This window comes from Saccostrea cucullata, unplaced genomic scaffold (genome assembly GCF_032062105.1).
Source record: "Saccostrea cucullata isolate Sc308-1 unplaced genomic scaffold, CSIRO_AGI_Scuc_v1 ctg2092, whole genome shotgun sequence".
Taxonomy (NCBI): Eukaryota; Metazoa; Mollusca; class Bivalvia; order Ostreida; family Ostreidae; genus Saccostrea; species Saccostrea cuccullata.
The window spans coordinates 27,574-44,248 of NW_026937245.1; the positions used below are offsets into that span (position 1 = coordinate 27,574).

A 16,675-nucleotide genomic window follows, 5' to 3' on the forward strand; every position below is an offset into this window, starting at 1 on the left:
TGATTACTTATACTCAAAAATTAATCTGAATAATGTAACGTGGATCTGATTATTTTTCTTTTTACGCCATAATATTGTATTGAAAAAAGGTAATTGGTACCTTATGGAGTCCCTTTTTCATTAGACGAATCATTTAATTTTTTTTTTAATATTTCTTGTGAACCTGTTTCAATTTCATAGAATTTTTCATAAGATTTCTGAAAAATTTTCAGACATGATTTATAATACTGAATAACTCTGCAACCAAAATTTCTTGAACTTATATACATATATATACGTATACGGATATATAACTTACTCAAAAAATATTGTGCTTTTCTTTTTGTCGATACCATTACAATTTGAATCTGCTTGAAAGCACCCAAGGTTTTTGTTCATTTCTAAACAACTGGAATCTACAATAACGAGAACATTATTATAAGAATAAAGCAATGACAAAATATGTATTAATAAAGTTTTTTTCAGTGCAGTGTTCAAGCATGTAGCAAACTCCATTTTTTATTGCAATTTTTCATTTTAAAAAAGTTAATCGAAATAATATTATGATATGTTATGCGTATAATTTAATTAAAAGAAAACATGAATCGTTTAATGGCTGAAAATGTTAATTAGATGCTTTTATGAGACAGTTAACCTGCACTAAGGTGTTTGTCTTGCCTCTAAATACCCCCCCCCCCAAGATATTGGGCTTTCCAAGGACAAATTCAAAATAATTCTATAATTTACACAGTACTCGTATTCGTCAAATTGAGGATGAAATTCTCAGACCCTGTGACCATGTGACCTATGACTTAGAGCCTCTTATAAAAGACAGGATATAATTAATGATGTAAAAAAGATTCTGATAAATGTTTTGCTCATAAGTGGAACATTTTAAATTTACTTATCCCCCCCCCCCCCACCGGAGACACCCACACACACACACCAACATTTTTTATATGGCTAGATGGAAAAGTTATGTCAAAACATTGTTTGTTATGAATTACATGTGTAATTTAAAATTTGTTCTTGAACTATACATGTTTACATGTAAACACCTTTTGGAAAATTTCTACATCACATTGGTTTGCGTCACCCATGATCATATTTTTAGATTAAGCACCACTCGGCACATCTCAGCCGATTCGTACTTCATATGATTTAGGCCACGGAATTTCTCAAGTATTGCCGAATGGGATATCACATGGTGTGTGGCGTTTATTGAAATAATTCATTTTGTGTTAAAATTGGATTATATTTCATGACGTTGACAGGACCTATGCCAGTCGGTAAGTACAAGTTTAAGTGTAGATTGGAGTAAAATAAACCAAAATGCAAATGATTAGGTTTAAGTTCAAAATGAGTCAAAGATCATCGCATGCCACACTAGACGAATTTCACATTGTGAAATTATGTCCTAATGTCGATGTGACATTCAATTAATGGTGAAAATCCAGAATGTTTTTTAGGGAGGGGGGTTCACACCTCAGTAAAAAAAAAAGTCCAGCCCAGAAATTCCTGACAAGCAAAGAAAAAAAAAATCTGCAAACAAATAAACAAAATAAAAACAATCGTGGGGTCAATGTTTTCTAAGGGGGGATGCCCAAAGTCATTTTTATTTGTTTCAATGTATAGTCTTATTTAAATAACAAAGAAAATTCCAGGGGGGTTCAATCTCCCTAGCCACTCCCTGTCCCTGAAATTACAATTGATCTTGTGACTCCTATATAATAGAAGTTTTTCCCATTTGGCTATATACATATTTTGTTTCTTGTGTTTTTATTATGTTTGTTTGTCTGTTTGTCCGCATAAACTTTAACCTTGCCCATAAAATTAAAGTGGAATGGGCTATACACATGGCTTTCACGTTTCATAGGTTAATTCCTTGTCACAAGACCTTTATTATGGGTACCACCAATTTTTACCTCTTGATCTCTTGACCTAAACCTTGGTATTTTACCCATTTTTACAAGAAAAATACCAAACTTTGATCCTGGCCTAAATTTTGATCAGTCGGTGCTAGGGAGTTCATGCTTAACATGTGTATTCATAGGGTCAGTAAGTCTCGTTAACTTTCACTTTCGTTTTCTAACTTCCGGGTACCTGAGCGTTCTTGGAGACAATGGATTACCGCTTGGCATTTAGTTTTAAGCCTCGCGGTGGACTAGCAGAGCCTGTCATGTCGTTTGTTTCCCGATTATTTAAAAGAAGAGGATATAATGGATTGATTGATACAGGTAAACAGCGTTTAACTGCTTTATTGTTTTATAAATGACGTACATACAAGCCATTCCGAATGGGTCACGATTAGCAGTGTGGTTGGCGAACATTTTAAAGCATAAAGGAAAATGTAAATAGTTTTAAAGCTGAAATAATGTGTTTCCAAACTAAAAGGTTCCCTAAAGATTGGTTCCTTAAATGTATTTCATTTATTTAGCACACGGGACAGGTACATAGAATGGGGGGGGGGGGGGCTTAACCAACAAAATAAAGGTACACACCAATTTTCAATGCCTATATTATGTATATATTTGTAATAAAAAGGGGGACTAAAGCCTATGTATTATACTTGAATTACATTAGAAATACAATAGATTAACTTGTTATGTACTCTATCCAGAAATAAAAATGTCAAATATTACTTCTTTCATGTACACAGGGATGTATACACTATATATTCAATTTCAATATAACATGTATAGCCTTATGACTCCTTTCCCGAATACTCTTACAATTATGAAACAGACTTTTTTTCTTTCTTAAAATAGGAATTAGAAATAGGAATTTTTCTAATGAAGGCATTTGTCGGATAGATCAATCTAACGTTGTCTCCAAAGAGGCAATAACTGGGTCCATAGGACATTCATCCTTCAACGATAGAATATTTTATCTACATTTGTGATCATATTTTACAGGGATCCAGCAGATATGGAAAAAGGGACAACACTTCGACTGAATGTGTCATCCATATACCGGTATAGATCTGTTCTGTTCATGAGGCATACATACTGTAAATGTATTACATTTTGCGTGTACAATTTGGTGGAAATTCAATTTTCAACAAGTTAGCATACTATTATATTTGATTTAGCGCAATGTGAATGTGCTAGTTATTAAATTCATATACAAGACATTTAGTGATGTACTTGGATAGGCGGACTATGTTTTCCGCTAAATAAAATATATGGCTAAATGTGATATGTTTACATTATGTATAGTATATCTCATAATCCTTATACTCATGAAGAGTGTGACAACTTCCAAGTAGTTAATGATGGAATTTATTTTCTTTTGACATTGTATTGGGTAAATTTTGGACTGCACCTTTTTTTCTTCATTATCAAACCTACTAGTTCATTTATTTATCAAATTCACGAAAGCTCACATACAATGGTAAATAAATTAAGATGAATGAACCATAATACTAGTTAAATTTAGCACATACTTTATTAAATATCAAATCTGATTGGTAAAAACATTTGCTAACAATTACTTTTCTCCTTCGGTGTGCCTAACATTACATCCCCATGATTCAAAATGCACGTTGATAGGTACATGTAACTTCTCCACAAAAATAGCTAACTGTGCAGAGTGTTTGCACACTTGTTTCAACGAATAACATTTTCTTAAAAATACTTCAGCATAGCAAGACAAATATTGCATGTTTATTTTGATACACTATACATGAACTTGAGAAAAAAATTAAGGAAGTTGACATTGTATATTTGCTAGTTACTTGTGTAATTAGCTATATATATATAATTAGGATGTACACAGGCATAACATATCACTATTAATATTTGAGAAAGTATTCATTTTTTGTGTAGATGCTCACTTCCACTTTAATACATTCGCCAGGTTCTTGTGAAAAGTGTTTTATTTGGCACCATTCAGCTACAAAAACCCAATGTACTCTTTGCCGGTGGAATTGTGACCTCAATCAACTGCTCATGACACTGCTAAATGACAGAGAATTTTCTTCTGAGACAAGCAAATTGTTTCAAACATTTTACACCTGCAGGTTAGTACTTATAAAATTTTGTTTGAATGAAAATAAAGGCTAACAAGACCTGAAAATACAAGCCAGATGTACTACAAAAGTGTTGATACAAGTCATTTAAAATTTTCATTTCTTTGCAGGTAGTGATGAGTGCAACAGAAGTTTTTATTAGGATCTCGTCCGACATCATAGGTACAACTGGTCACTGTGATTTCTTAAATAAGAGGACATATTGTAAAGGCGGTTACATATGTACACGTGGCTCCAAATGATGCTTGACTGTTTTCCTTCGCTTTATACGTAAACCTGGATTGGTCTCTAATGCCGTAATATAGAGCCATGTCATGTTTTAAATCCCATCTTCCAACTGTCACAAAGTGCTGAAATAAAATGATTTTGATTTAAATATATATTTTTTGTTTTTATAAAATGTAACAAAACATTTTACAGAAATTAAAATACTGTACAAGTGGAAATTTTAGCGAGATCATGATGCAAATTTAGTGATTTGTCCTTAAAATTTGGTATTTTCTATTTAGCGAGAAGTAATTATTGCGATTTTTAAAAGCTTACTAACTTAATAATATTTGTATATAATTTTCATTAACATAATTATTACAACTTAAACACATTTAATTTTCAGTGATATTCAATTTTAGCAATCTCAGAAACCTAGCTGATAATGCCTCGCTAAAAATTATGCTTAATATACGGTATTAAAACTACCAATTAAATAAGTATCTTAAATGAAAATCTTTTGAAGGTTTTGCTTGTCAGTTCTTTGCTGATGGGGTAACTTACCTTTAATAATGTCATGACAAGTGAGGCACATGGCTGGTCTTCACGCTGGGTGAGTTCTTGATCAAATCAGTGATGTCCTACGATTTCCAAATAAGCTGACAAAAACCTGTAATTTAGCAAACTTCTGTAAAATGTCATTCAAATTATTGCACAGTTGTTCTAATATGCATTACTGATAATTTAGGTGTAATGAGTTAAAAATCTGGTAAATATCCATTTACTGGATATTTAATACAAATCTTAACCTTCTTCATTAAATTTTATCAATATTTTTACAAGAAAAACAGACTAAAAATTGTCCTTTATATACCAAAAAATATTTAAGGCCTTTTCATAAAAAAAAAAATGATTTAAAAATATTTGTTTTACACACTGTATTTTCATATTTAGAGTGCCCCTACTAAGGCCACCAATAACAAAATGATTTGGTTGATGTACTCAGACTGACCCATTAAAATCTGCCCTACCATTAGTAATCATTTTTTCAGCACTTCAATTTTTTGAAAACTTCAACAGATTTCTGAGTCTGTGATTTTTAATAGGACAGTTATCAATGTTTTTCAATACTGTAAGGCAAAAAAAAAAAAAAAAAAAAAAAAAAAAAAACCTACCAACTAATCTGGATATTCTGGATACAAACACATATTTAATGATGGCCAATGTTGACAAGGTTTTTAGTCATTTTATTAAAAAAAAATTCAATACATGTATATATAATATTATTATTCATTTAAACTGTATACAAGGGTTTCATCCCATTTTTATACTGAGGTGATTACGTTGCACACTGTGGGACATGGAGACGTGGATACTTCATATGAGACCGTTTAAACTATGTCACAGGTACTGGCATGAAAAATATCCCTCACTGCTTAAATTGACAATGGCCCGAGTATAGGACAAAATTTACATCTCTCCACCATCAAGTGGGTGCGTCTCCATATGAGTAAAAGATTCTTGAGAGGAAAGTTATAAAACAACAATCAATCAATTAATAGTGAGGTGAGATGACAGTATAGATGAATCATGGGTAAATGTCTAAAAGAATACCCTAGGGTGGGCAAGGGTAATGCATTACTGGACATCCATAACCTTTTTGTAATATTTTGATATACTATGTCTTATGAAAATAAATTCTATATATATGTCCTAGAACTTATTCTGTTGCATCAATTTCATACCTGTATTTGATTTGCATTTTTAAGGAGGCTGATCATTCAAAGTCAGTTTAGTCTTATGTGCTTGACTGGATCTTTCAGCAACAGCATCTTTCATCTGTGTTACTGCCTGGTTCTCTTGTACTTCTGCTATAAAATAAGTTTTAATGTATATAATTCTATGAGATCGATGAATAAATTGAATATAAAGAAAGTATAAACACCATACAGTCTGAAGTGAGAAATACATGTATGGTCATTGTATTGAAGTGATTTGAATTTTGTTCAATATTGAATGCAGCGAAATACTTCAAATAGCAAAATATAATTATATGAACATCTTATCTTTGGGAAATAGATCTAAAATAGGCGACCCAGTGACACACAACAGGTAAAACTTTATTTTAAAAAAGTATATTTACCGATGCAAATGTGATGCAACCACAAAATGTGACGTTTGTACCCATCTGACACTGACAAAACTTCTCCTCTATAATCAGCTGATAATAACATTATCGTCCTCGAATTCGAGAAAAATCTGTTAACACATTAAGGCGAAAGATGATTATGAATCTATTTCATTCGGGTATAAAGTAAAACACTTCATTTTCTCTCAAAATAAACAACAGAACAAGAAACAGTTGACATTCTCTGATTGTTTACCTGTACTTCGATCGCATTTTTTCTGGTGGACACTCGCACCCAAGCTTTTAAGACACGCAATTCATCCATCGTAAGTCGGAGAACCCTTCTGCTTTGTAAAACTACTTAACTTTTCCTCGAAAGCTTTGTATACACCAGAAACATGCTTAACTCAATACACAGCTCCTTGTGTCAGCTACCCGGAAGTGAAAATTATCGTAGAATCTCGCGAGTCACGTGACGAGACATACAGACCCCATTGTGAACTTTCAACAGGTTTAAATATGTTTGACCTTGACCCTAGAGTTGACCCACTTTAAAAAACTTTAACCTTGGCAATTAAGTTGAACTTTTGAACAGGAAGTACTAGGGCTTTCTTATTTCATATGTGTATTCCTTGTGACAAAACTTTCTTTTATTACCAACAATTTTAACCCTTTGACCTTGACCTTTCAGTTTGACATACATTTGAGAAACTTCAACTTTAGCCTTAAGCTGCCATGCGGGGGCATCAGTGTTTCACAAACACATCCTGTCTTCATTATTTTTAAGTGGTTGCGTTTCCATATGAGGAAAAAATTCCCGAGAGAGATGTTTTCACAACAAACGAACAAATTACTAAAAAACATAAAACATATATCTCTTGTTCTCACTTGAATCAGAAATGAAGATAGATATATTTTAAAAATAATTATTATAAGAGTTCAAAAGGCTGTGCATCTTACAATTGCTAAGTTTTATGGATGTAATTGCTATAAAAGTTTACTAGTTCTATTTTGCTACTCAAAACACTGTGATTAACTATTTTCATATATTGTTTTCTGAAATGTTCAGCTTTTTAAACAATGGATACATGTCATATCTTTTCAGCTTCTCAAAAAAGTGCATGAAGATAAAGCTTTTCAAATACTGTGTAACCATGGTAGCTCTTTCAAAATACTTGTGATTCAAACCTTTTAGCTCAATTGAACTTTTCTGGTTTTCTTATCACATAACAACTGTCTTTTGTTTGTTAAACTGGAAACCTTTTACATTTTTAACTTCTTCTGTAGGATCACAGGGCCAATTTTAACCAATTCACATAAAAATATGTACATTTGTATGTAAGCCTGTATATCTTTCACAAAAAAATTATCCTGGGGATCACGGTCATATCTATTGAATGAGAAGCGACAAGGCATTCATATTAAACATATGTATTAGTATTTACCTGTGACAATGGCAGAATTTTTTTTTTACCCGTGACCTTGAAAATTGACCTACTTGCAAAAAAACACATTGTTTTAAATTCATCATTTTGAAAGAAAAAAAATTAGGGCATTCATATTATACATGCACGAATATTGTTTCTTGTGATAAGATCTTCCCAAATAAATCACGACTTATAACTCAGTGACCTTGACCTTGAAGCTTAACCTTCTTTTCAAAAATGTTGCATTTGCTTTTGATTGAGAAGAGATATGACTTTTACATTTGACATGGACATTACTCTTAAGAATTCAAGATGTTTTCCAGCATGCTATGATTTTTTTTACACCTTGAAGTTGATGTTTGATCTAATTCATTTTCAAAATATTTAACTCTCTCAAAGATGTTTAGGCTACTGTGTAAAATGTAGGAATATTTCAGGGAAGACAAGGCTTTCTGCATAAAAACGCCATTTTCGACACCCATTTGACCCCCACAAGCAAAATTAATATTCCGTAACCTTCGCAGCCAGGTTAAGGCCGCCCATAGGAAATATGCCTTAAAATATTCCGAAAAAATCAATATAATGTTGATATATTTCTATTAGCATGAGTCTTAATTTAATGGGAATTAAACTAATGCATATGTATGTATGGGGTCTGAACCGAGTTCGGCCAGAGCGACTCCACGTACATCAGCTGTTTGTCATGCGACATGTTTAAAATTAGAAAAAAATATGTACGGATACAAAGATCGTAAAAGTTCAACGATATACGGATAATTTTTCACTATGAAATTGATTGTGTTTTCTTTGAGACAAATTTCTTAATCCGAAAAGTGCTGGGAGCAACTTCTCCATGCCCGGGAATTATTTAAAATTTAGCCGATTTTTGATAAACAATGTGCATTTACACTATACGCATTGAAGAAATGTAAAATTACGGAAAAAATCAACAGCGCACAACTTGCTCTCAGCACTTTTCAAAATAGTAGGGGCAGTAGCTACATGTGTATAAAATATTATAATTTATAAACAAGCGGATATCGTTGAACTTTTGAGATTTTGGAGGGGTTGTACCTGTGATTGTTGTGCGTTTCTGTATAAAAGAGCTTGACTGCGGCTTTAGAAGATACCTTAAAATTATCAATTAAATAAGACTGTGTACTATTGATTAATGCATTCAAAAAAGTCAGATCACACTTATTTAGTTTTAATTTTCATTTTTTCAGTTCCACTTATAGCGTGATCAGCGTCTCAAGTACAGAGAAATTGTGTATCAAACTAGCCTATGACGTCATATCTGTTAGCACAGCGAGATCAAGTTGGCTTTGATTTTACATTCAGATAGTGGTATAATAACAAGATAAGTTATACATTGAATTATATTTACAATAATTATGAGAAATCAAAGAATGTAAGAGTATATGAAAAAGAAAATTATTATTTATTCGCCGAGATTCATTTGTACAATTTAACCGTGACGTCATAATCGAATTCCCGAGGCTCTGTATACACTGATCTACCTTTGGGTAGCCCTTAACCTAGTTGCGTTACTGCACATCTACATGACGCCACCAACCAACTCCATTTAGATGATTAGGATACTATGTAAAATGTAGGAGGAGTTCAGGGAAGACTTTTTTTAAAAATAAAAACCGTCATTTCTCGACCCTAATTTGCTCCCCCCCCCCCGGGGGACAAAATCAATATTCCGAAACCTTACACTGCACGTCTACATGACACCACAAACCATCTCCTAAAAGGTGATTAGGCTACCATGTTAAATGTAGGAGGATATCATGGAAGACGGGGCTTTTTTAATTTAAAAAATGTCATTTTCCGACCCCAATTTAACCCCCCGGGGCAAAATCAAATTTCTGAAACCTTATTGCAAATCTACATGATACATGTACCACCAACCATCTCTCAAAAGTACTCCAACATGCTAGAGGTTGACCCCGAGATACCTTTGACTTGGCGCCGATTAACCTATAGCATCCATTATAAAATTTCTCGCCGCTGAAACCACAAGTGGAAATAATTTATTTGAATAAAAATAAGGCTTTGTATATTTCGAATGGCACTAAACAATAAAATGTTAAGTCCCTTTTTACGATAAAACTTACGCATAAAACAATGTTTATCTCTCGTATTAGCAATTAATCCATTAAACCCCATTATTTTTAAAATCGGAGCAGAAATTGAAACAAGTCGTATGTTTAAAATTAGGGAATGAAATGCAGAAAATCAGACGAAACAAAACTATTTTCATGCAACAAAAATTTCTTTTTCTGATTAGCATTCCGCAAAATTAACGTGAAGTCAAATACTCCTGGTGACAAATTGAAATAATGACAATTTTCAGTAATTAACAATAATGCACACTGAATAAAATTGAGAATGGGTTTTATGATTTTTGGTAACTTTCCTACCTCATGCAAACACGTAGGTACCTGAAAATTACATGTTAACAGTTTATTTCACGCAAAATATGTTCCGACCCAAATCTCGGGCGGAACGAGCTCTTAAGAAAAAGGCCTTTTGATGTAAGAGTTTGAGGTATTTAAAGAGCATAGGGACGTTAACCGAGGCTCTTACTAGTAGGAGTACTCCTAACATATGATAAGGCTACTGTGTAAAATGTAGGAGGAGTTCAGGGAAGAAAAGTTTGACAGACGGACGGATGGACAGATATGAGATACATCAATATACCCGAACTTTCTTTAAAAAGTGTGGATATAATGAATATTAATGTCTGTCTACCCTCGTATTAACAAAGCCCTATTTATGATAAAGAATAAGTGCACTTAAGAACGTCATTTGGATCCTTTTCGGCTACCCATTTTAAGTTTAACATTACAATATATCGCTAAATTAATCTATGATCAATGTGCAAGCATATGTAATTGATATTTATTTCTAGAATTTTTTTTCATACATATTTCTATAATTACAGACAATGTTATTGAAAAGAACATGTAAAGGCCTTAGATTCCGGAAATTTGAACAAGACAACTTTCAATTGTCAAGTTGCAGCTCTATGTAAACAATGTCGTTGAACACTAGTAAGCATATGAATAACAATAGAAATGTGACAAAACTGTTAAACCCTCGTCAAAAAAGCTAGTGTCGCTCGGCATTATTTAATTATTTCATGTAATAAAATATACCGTAACCTGCTCTTTAGACATTGTTTAATTCCTATAAAACATAAATTTAATGAATTTTGTAATTTTATTTTGCGCAAAACATAAGAGATCCAACTCTTATAGCGTAAGTGCAGTCATTCCTTTCATAAGTCAGTATAACTGACTGAAATCAATAATAACATCCACAGAAAATATTCTCATTTTTAAAAAAAGACACTTGTCATGTCGCTACTTACAATTAAATATATCACTGCTAAGATAGTCTTGCTCAGGACATCCAACTCTAAACTTCGTACAGCTAACTTGTGTTAGATTTCCAGGAGGATACAAAAGTAGACAATTTCCTGTTAAAAAGTAAAGTATATTGTTTTGTATCAGACATAAGAAAGAGTCAAAACGTTTTTTTTTTTTCAGTATATCTAATATTTTCAATTAAAAAAAAAAACTTTCATAATAACAGTAAAAAGCCCAAAGTAGTAATATCAAGAAGTTAGAGATCTGTGTAAATTTAAAGTTAATGGGGTCTCAACTAATTTTTATATGTCTAATTTATTTTTTTTAATTTAAGTTCAATGTTATGGGCAATTTGAAAAGATACATTGAATTCTATTAACAAAGTAAATATAATTTAATAGATTTTACAAAAGAATTTGTTTATGATTACAAAATTAGACCGAACAAATGGTATAGTTTTTTTCACTTATTTTCAAATTCATATGATACAAGTAACGACGGGAACAATAACATGATGTCCATTCAATTTCTTGCAATTTTTATCTCATTCTGATTTGTGTTTTATCTTAATATCATATGCAATCGAATTTGTTCTAAATGTAATTAACTAATGCAATTTTGCGTTAAAGGAATAGAAAATGCATTTTAAACCCAGGAAAGTGAATAAACATGCAATGCAGTGGTGGCTATTATTCTTAAGTCAATGCCTGATTTTCATCTCAATTTCTTAAGGCAGTGTGTTTATCGTTGGCCAATGCAGGTTGCACAACTATCAAAAGGGCCAATACAGGCAATGTGAATCTCTCTTTCTTTCTCCTTTTCCCTCTCACTCTCCCTCTATCTATTGTCACTAGGGCATTGCAAGGCTCTCAAGGGCCAATGCAGGAATTGACTGACTCTCTCACACTCTCAAGAGAGTCCGTCAATGCCTACATTGGCTCTTTAGAGAGTCGGCCAATGCCTGCATTGACTGACTGCACAGTCGGCCAATGCCTGCATTGACTGACTGTGAAGTCGGCCACTGCCTGCATTGACTGACTAATGTGGAGTCGGCCAATGCCTGCATTGACTGACTGTTGTGCACTCGGCCAATGCCTGCATTGACTGACTGATGTAAGGTTGGCCAATGCCTGCATGGACAGACTTGATACGGATAGATAATATAATGCACAATACCTGACTGAGCCTTCATGCATACTGCATAGTAATGGAAATGTTGCATTGGAGTATTGGGAAATGTAAATTATCTACTTTCTGATATAGTTGTACAAATTCAGTAGCATTTCAACAATGCAGGTAAGGAGATGTAAAATGAAAAAATTAATTCTAGTGAAAACATCTCCATTTGGAATTTCAGTATTTTCCTTTTACCAATTTAACTTTATTTTTCTCAACTTTGAAAAGCAAAATTTTATCAATTCAAATGTGTGCTTCAGCATAGGTTTTTGTAAGGTAATGCGTGAATCATTTATAAACAAAACTTTAAAAAGTGATATCTGTATAAAAAAAATAGTTGAGACAAATCAAAATTTAGTTGAGACTCCATTAGTTATGATATGGTGGCGTTCGGGATAGAGCCTCGATATGTTATACCATATATTTAAAATGGCTCTGTACCTGAGAACCGACATATAACTTTAATAAATCCTGTAAGCAGATACTCAGTGCATCTTGGGGTTTCCTTAATTGGTAACAGAATCAACATGGATTCAAAAGGCATTAAACTTTACAAAACATTTTCATAAATTGTCATTCCTTTTTATTGCAAAATAAGTAATTAACACTAACACTAAGAAATCATAAAAAGTAAATAATAAAATCAATGTTCAAAAACTGTTGTTTATGATTCAAAAATCAAAATACGGTTAAAAGTTATAAAGTTGATTTAAAATAAATTATTTTAATGTAAAGTATGAAAAAATAGTTTTTCCTATCTACTACAATGTACTGTCATAAATTCGCAACAAAAAAATCATTTCAAAAATCAAATTGATATTTTCAAAGATTTACATGTTGAATTTCATCATAAGATTATTAATTAAAAATTAAAACAATCCAATGTAATGTTTCGAATCATTTACTTAAATATTTACTGTACATCTTTTTTCACCTCATTAACAGTTAAACTAGATTTATCTTTTTATGTTATGTTAAGGATGACGTTTACTCAGATAGTGAAAAAAAAATCCACTGATAAAAAACCACTTTTTTTAATACACCTATGATTATATTGTTATTATTAACTTTGAGATAATTATAACTAGGTCAATTACCTACACTTTACACTAGTGGTCCTTGAGTATTTTTCGAAATACTTCAGTTTTCCTCACTTTGATATTACAAGCAACATAAATAAATGAATTTCAAAGAGAATGGATTACTATTGCTGAATTGAAATAAATTATTAGATTTTGGTCCATGAAACTTTTTTTTTGTTCGGGTCAGAATTTCCCTCGTCAATTTTCTTATTTTTACCCTTTTCAATATAATATGACAAAAAGCTCAATTTAAAGATCCTTACACTATCTTTTCAATAGCCTAGCCTCAGTTTATTTTTGTTGCCCTTATTCTGCAGATATAAAATTTTATGCTGTCAAGAATCGAATAACTGTTTATTATTATTATTATTATTATTATTATTGAATAGTTTTACTTCATATTTTATCAATTGCATTTCATTTAATATGATATAGAATCTTTACTTTGCGAATGAATTAGCAAGAAAAATATAGTTTTAACAGTAATGAAAACCAAATTTTTGTCGGAAATTTTCTCTCCATCATTATGTACGAGGGTTGTTCGAAATGTTCGTGGACAACTGTCATATCTGTTTTATTTGACTTCATATGTTATCTAAATTTGATAGGAATATTTTAACAATAAATCCAAATGATATGCATTAATTTTGATATCAAAATATTACGATTGATTAAAAAATTATCCAAATTTTAAAAATGCAAAAAATCGGATCGCGGAGCAGGTCAAAATTTAGTCAGTTACAGACAATACAATAAATAATGTCAAAAGTCATATTCTCTGTAAAATGGAGGAAAAACGAAAAACTATCTAGAAATTCAAATTAAGAATTGTTACATCGATACGTGTACCAAATTATGGTTTTATATTTTGCTTTGTTGAAAGGAAATCAACTTGAGAACATAAGTTGTCCTTATTGAAAACGACAAAAACTATGACGTTTTAGAACGTCACGGAGCAGCAGATACCGAAGCAGTTTTTTTCTCTGGAAATATCCTGAATATTCTCTCAAAATGTTGAAGGAATCAAGAAAATATGTCACAAGCGAGTTGTGCATGTGTGTACAAATAGTACAGGCAATATTTGAGTGACAGAGACTCTGTATCGGATGAGGATGACCTGTGAAGAAACGGTTTTACTGTAAACTTCTGAACACAACTTAAAAATTTGAAACGTAAATGAAAGACAAAGGCACTTCATAGTTGCTTATCCTGTGAAAGCAGAGTTTACTACTAAAAGAAATTAAAACCTTAACAAGGGAAATTATACAATGAGATCTATTCTTAAAAAATATTAGAAAAAGAATTTAATGAATGGGAATTGGAATATTCTGTGTGAAATGTTTAGCTATAGTATCTATTATAAGTTCTCGACGCTATGTGTTGACGTTACATTACCGTTTTGTGTGCTCCGCGGGTACAAAACATGTTGATTTTAAAATGAAGTAAATTTCTTTGTGTTCAATCAAATGGAATGAAACTTCACACATCAACAAAACAAATATTTTTACATATTATAATGTGTTTGTTTTAAATTTCCAGTGAGTAATATAACGAAGATGACATCGTCCACGAACTTTTCGAACAACCCTCGTATTTACTTTTATTCTTGAATATTTTCTGCCGATAATCGGCAAAAATATTGCCGATTCGGCGTAAAACAATAATCAATCAATCAATCAATCAAATAGTAAGATATGACTTTTTTAATTGAGATAAAGTTATAATATTGTTATTTTTATAGAAAAATATTTGACTTAGCATCTGGTACATTTAAGCACTCGACTGAGAGCTTGGACAAAGTTTTCTAAATACTGTACCACATATTTTATAGTCCCCTAAGATAAATATGGGTTCCTTTAATTTGTTCCCATGAGGCTTTTCTGTTCAATGCAAGTCTCTGGCTTTACAGTTAGTACAGAAATGGCATTCTTAATTATTCCAGAAATACAAAATGAATCATAGAAAATTGTACAGTTGTTAAAGAACTCTTATTGTGTAAACCTTTTTCATTAAATTCCATTGTTCTGTCATAACAAAACTCGAGAAGATTTGTTATATCCTTATTTGGAATACATAGGTACTGTAGTGTGTTGTTTTCATCATAAGAACAGTTAAGTCGGGCTCCAGCTGTGTACCACTCTGATCGATTTTTGGGACAGGAATCCACTTCATGAACAGGAAAACGGTACTGTGGTATCACCTGTAAGTGTGATATTTGTATTGTTACAAAATATACAATAATTCAAGGAAACATTATTATACAGATCAATTCCGCAGAAACCGGGGGAATCGCCCTCCCCCTTCAATTGTTTTGCAGATATATATAATTCTAAAGAATACATAGATACAATATGCTTGTGATCCCTGATTAATGACGTCTAGTGACTTTTCTAGAGAAGTTTTTTGGAAGTCGATCCCCCCCACTAATATTATGTGGCTGTGACCCCGTCATCCCGCCGAAGTGATAACTGGTTCCTAGGAACCTGTAGATCAAGTGTCAACTTTATCTTGTTTATAAACAATTGTCACAATGGCCTTGAACCTTAATTCCATGATTAATTTTCACTTGCAACGACAAACTCAGTCATACATGGTATTGGTTTTATTTGGACTAAATATTGGAAAAAATAATTAATGAGTATACTATGCTTATAACATGTACATGTATCACATTGCAAAAATTCTATCACTTAAATGTCAAAAATAGAAAATACTGTTTTACATGTTTATGTAATTTTAGGCCAAATTTTAGCGATACAAGGTTTCTGAATTTAATGTGGCAAAGGATCCATAACTCCATTTGGTTTTCACTTCTTTGCTTCACTAATGCTTAACGATGATTCTCAAAGGTACAAAGAATAACTTAAATTAAAAGTAGTGGAGTGTGCCTATATACAATGTGGATTACAATTTTAATTTGCACGGAATGACGTCATCAAAATCTCGACCAATCTAAGCAAAGTATATATTTTTTATGTAGGAGTATATGAAATGGTGTTCCGGGGTCATTAAGTGCAAAATCAAAAAGGCACCTTAAGGTATCTTGTGACATATCAAATGGAAGGTCTTGACGAGTAGCATTCAGCCTGGGGATGTCCCGAGGTCATTGAGTGCAAAATAAAAAAATAAACGAAGGTATCTTGTGGTTCATCAAATAAAAGTTTTTTTTTATCTTATAATGTTTTGCAATACAAATACGAAGGAATGAAATGATGAAACAGTTTTAAATTATGATCGATCTTAGGAGAAAAAAATGGAGAAAATAG

General features: G+C 32.0%; 2 long non-coding RNA genes across 2 annotated transcripts; both read right to left on the minus strand.

Moving 5' to 3' along the window:
- Positions 1-309: 309 nt before the first annotated feature.
- Positions 310-15,603, minus strand: LOC134247596 (uncharacterized). Its single transcript, XR_009987893.1, has 3 exons — positions 15,411-15,603; positions 11,154-11,261; positions 310-395 (listed from the first exon to the last, which is right to left on the minus strand). It is a non-coding gene; the product is annotated as an uncharacterized LOC134247596 (long non-coding RNA).
- Positions 4,242-6,118, minus strand: LOC134247595 (uncharacterized). Its single transcript, XR_009987892.1, has 3 exons — positions 5,962-6,118; positions 4,781-4,886; positions 4,242-4,359 (listed from the first exon to the last, which is right to left on the minus strand). It is a non-coding gene; the product is annotated as an uncharacterized LOC134247595 (long non-coding RNA).
- Positions 15,604-16,675: the final 1,072 nt, after the last annotated feature.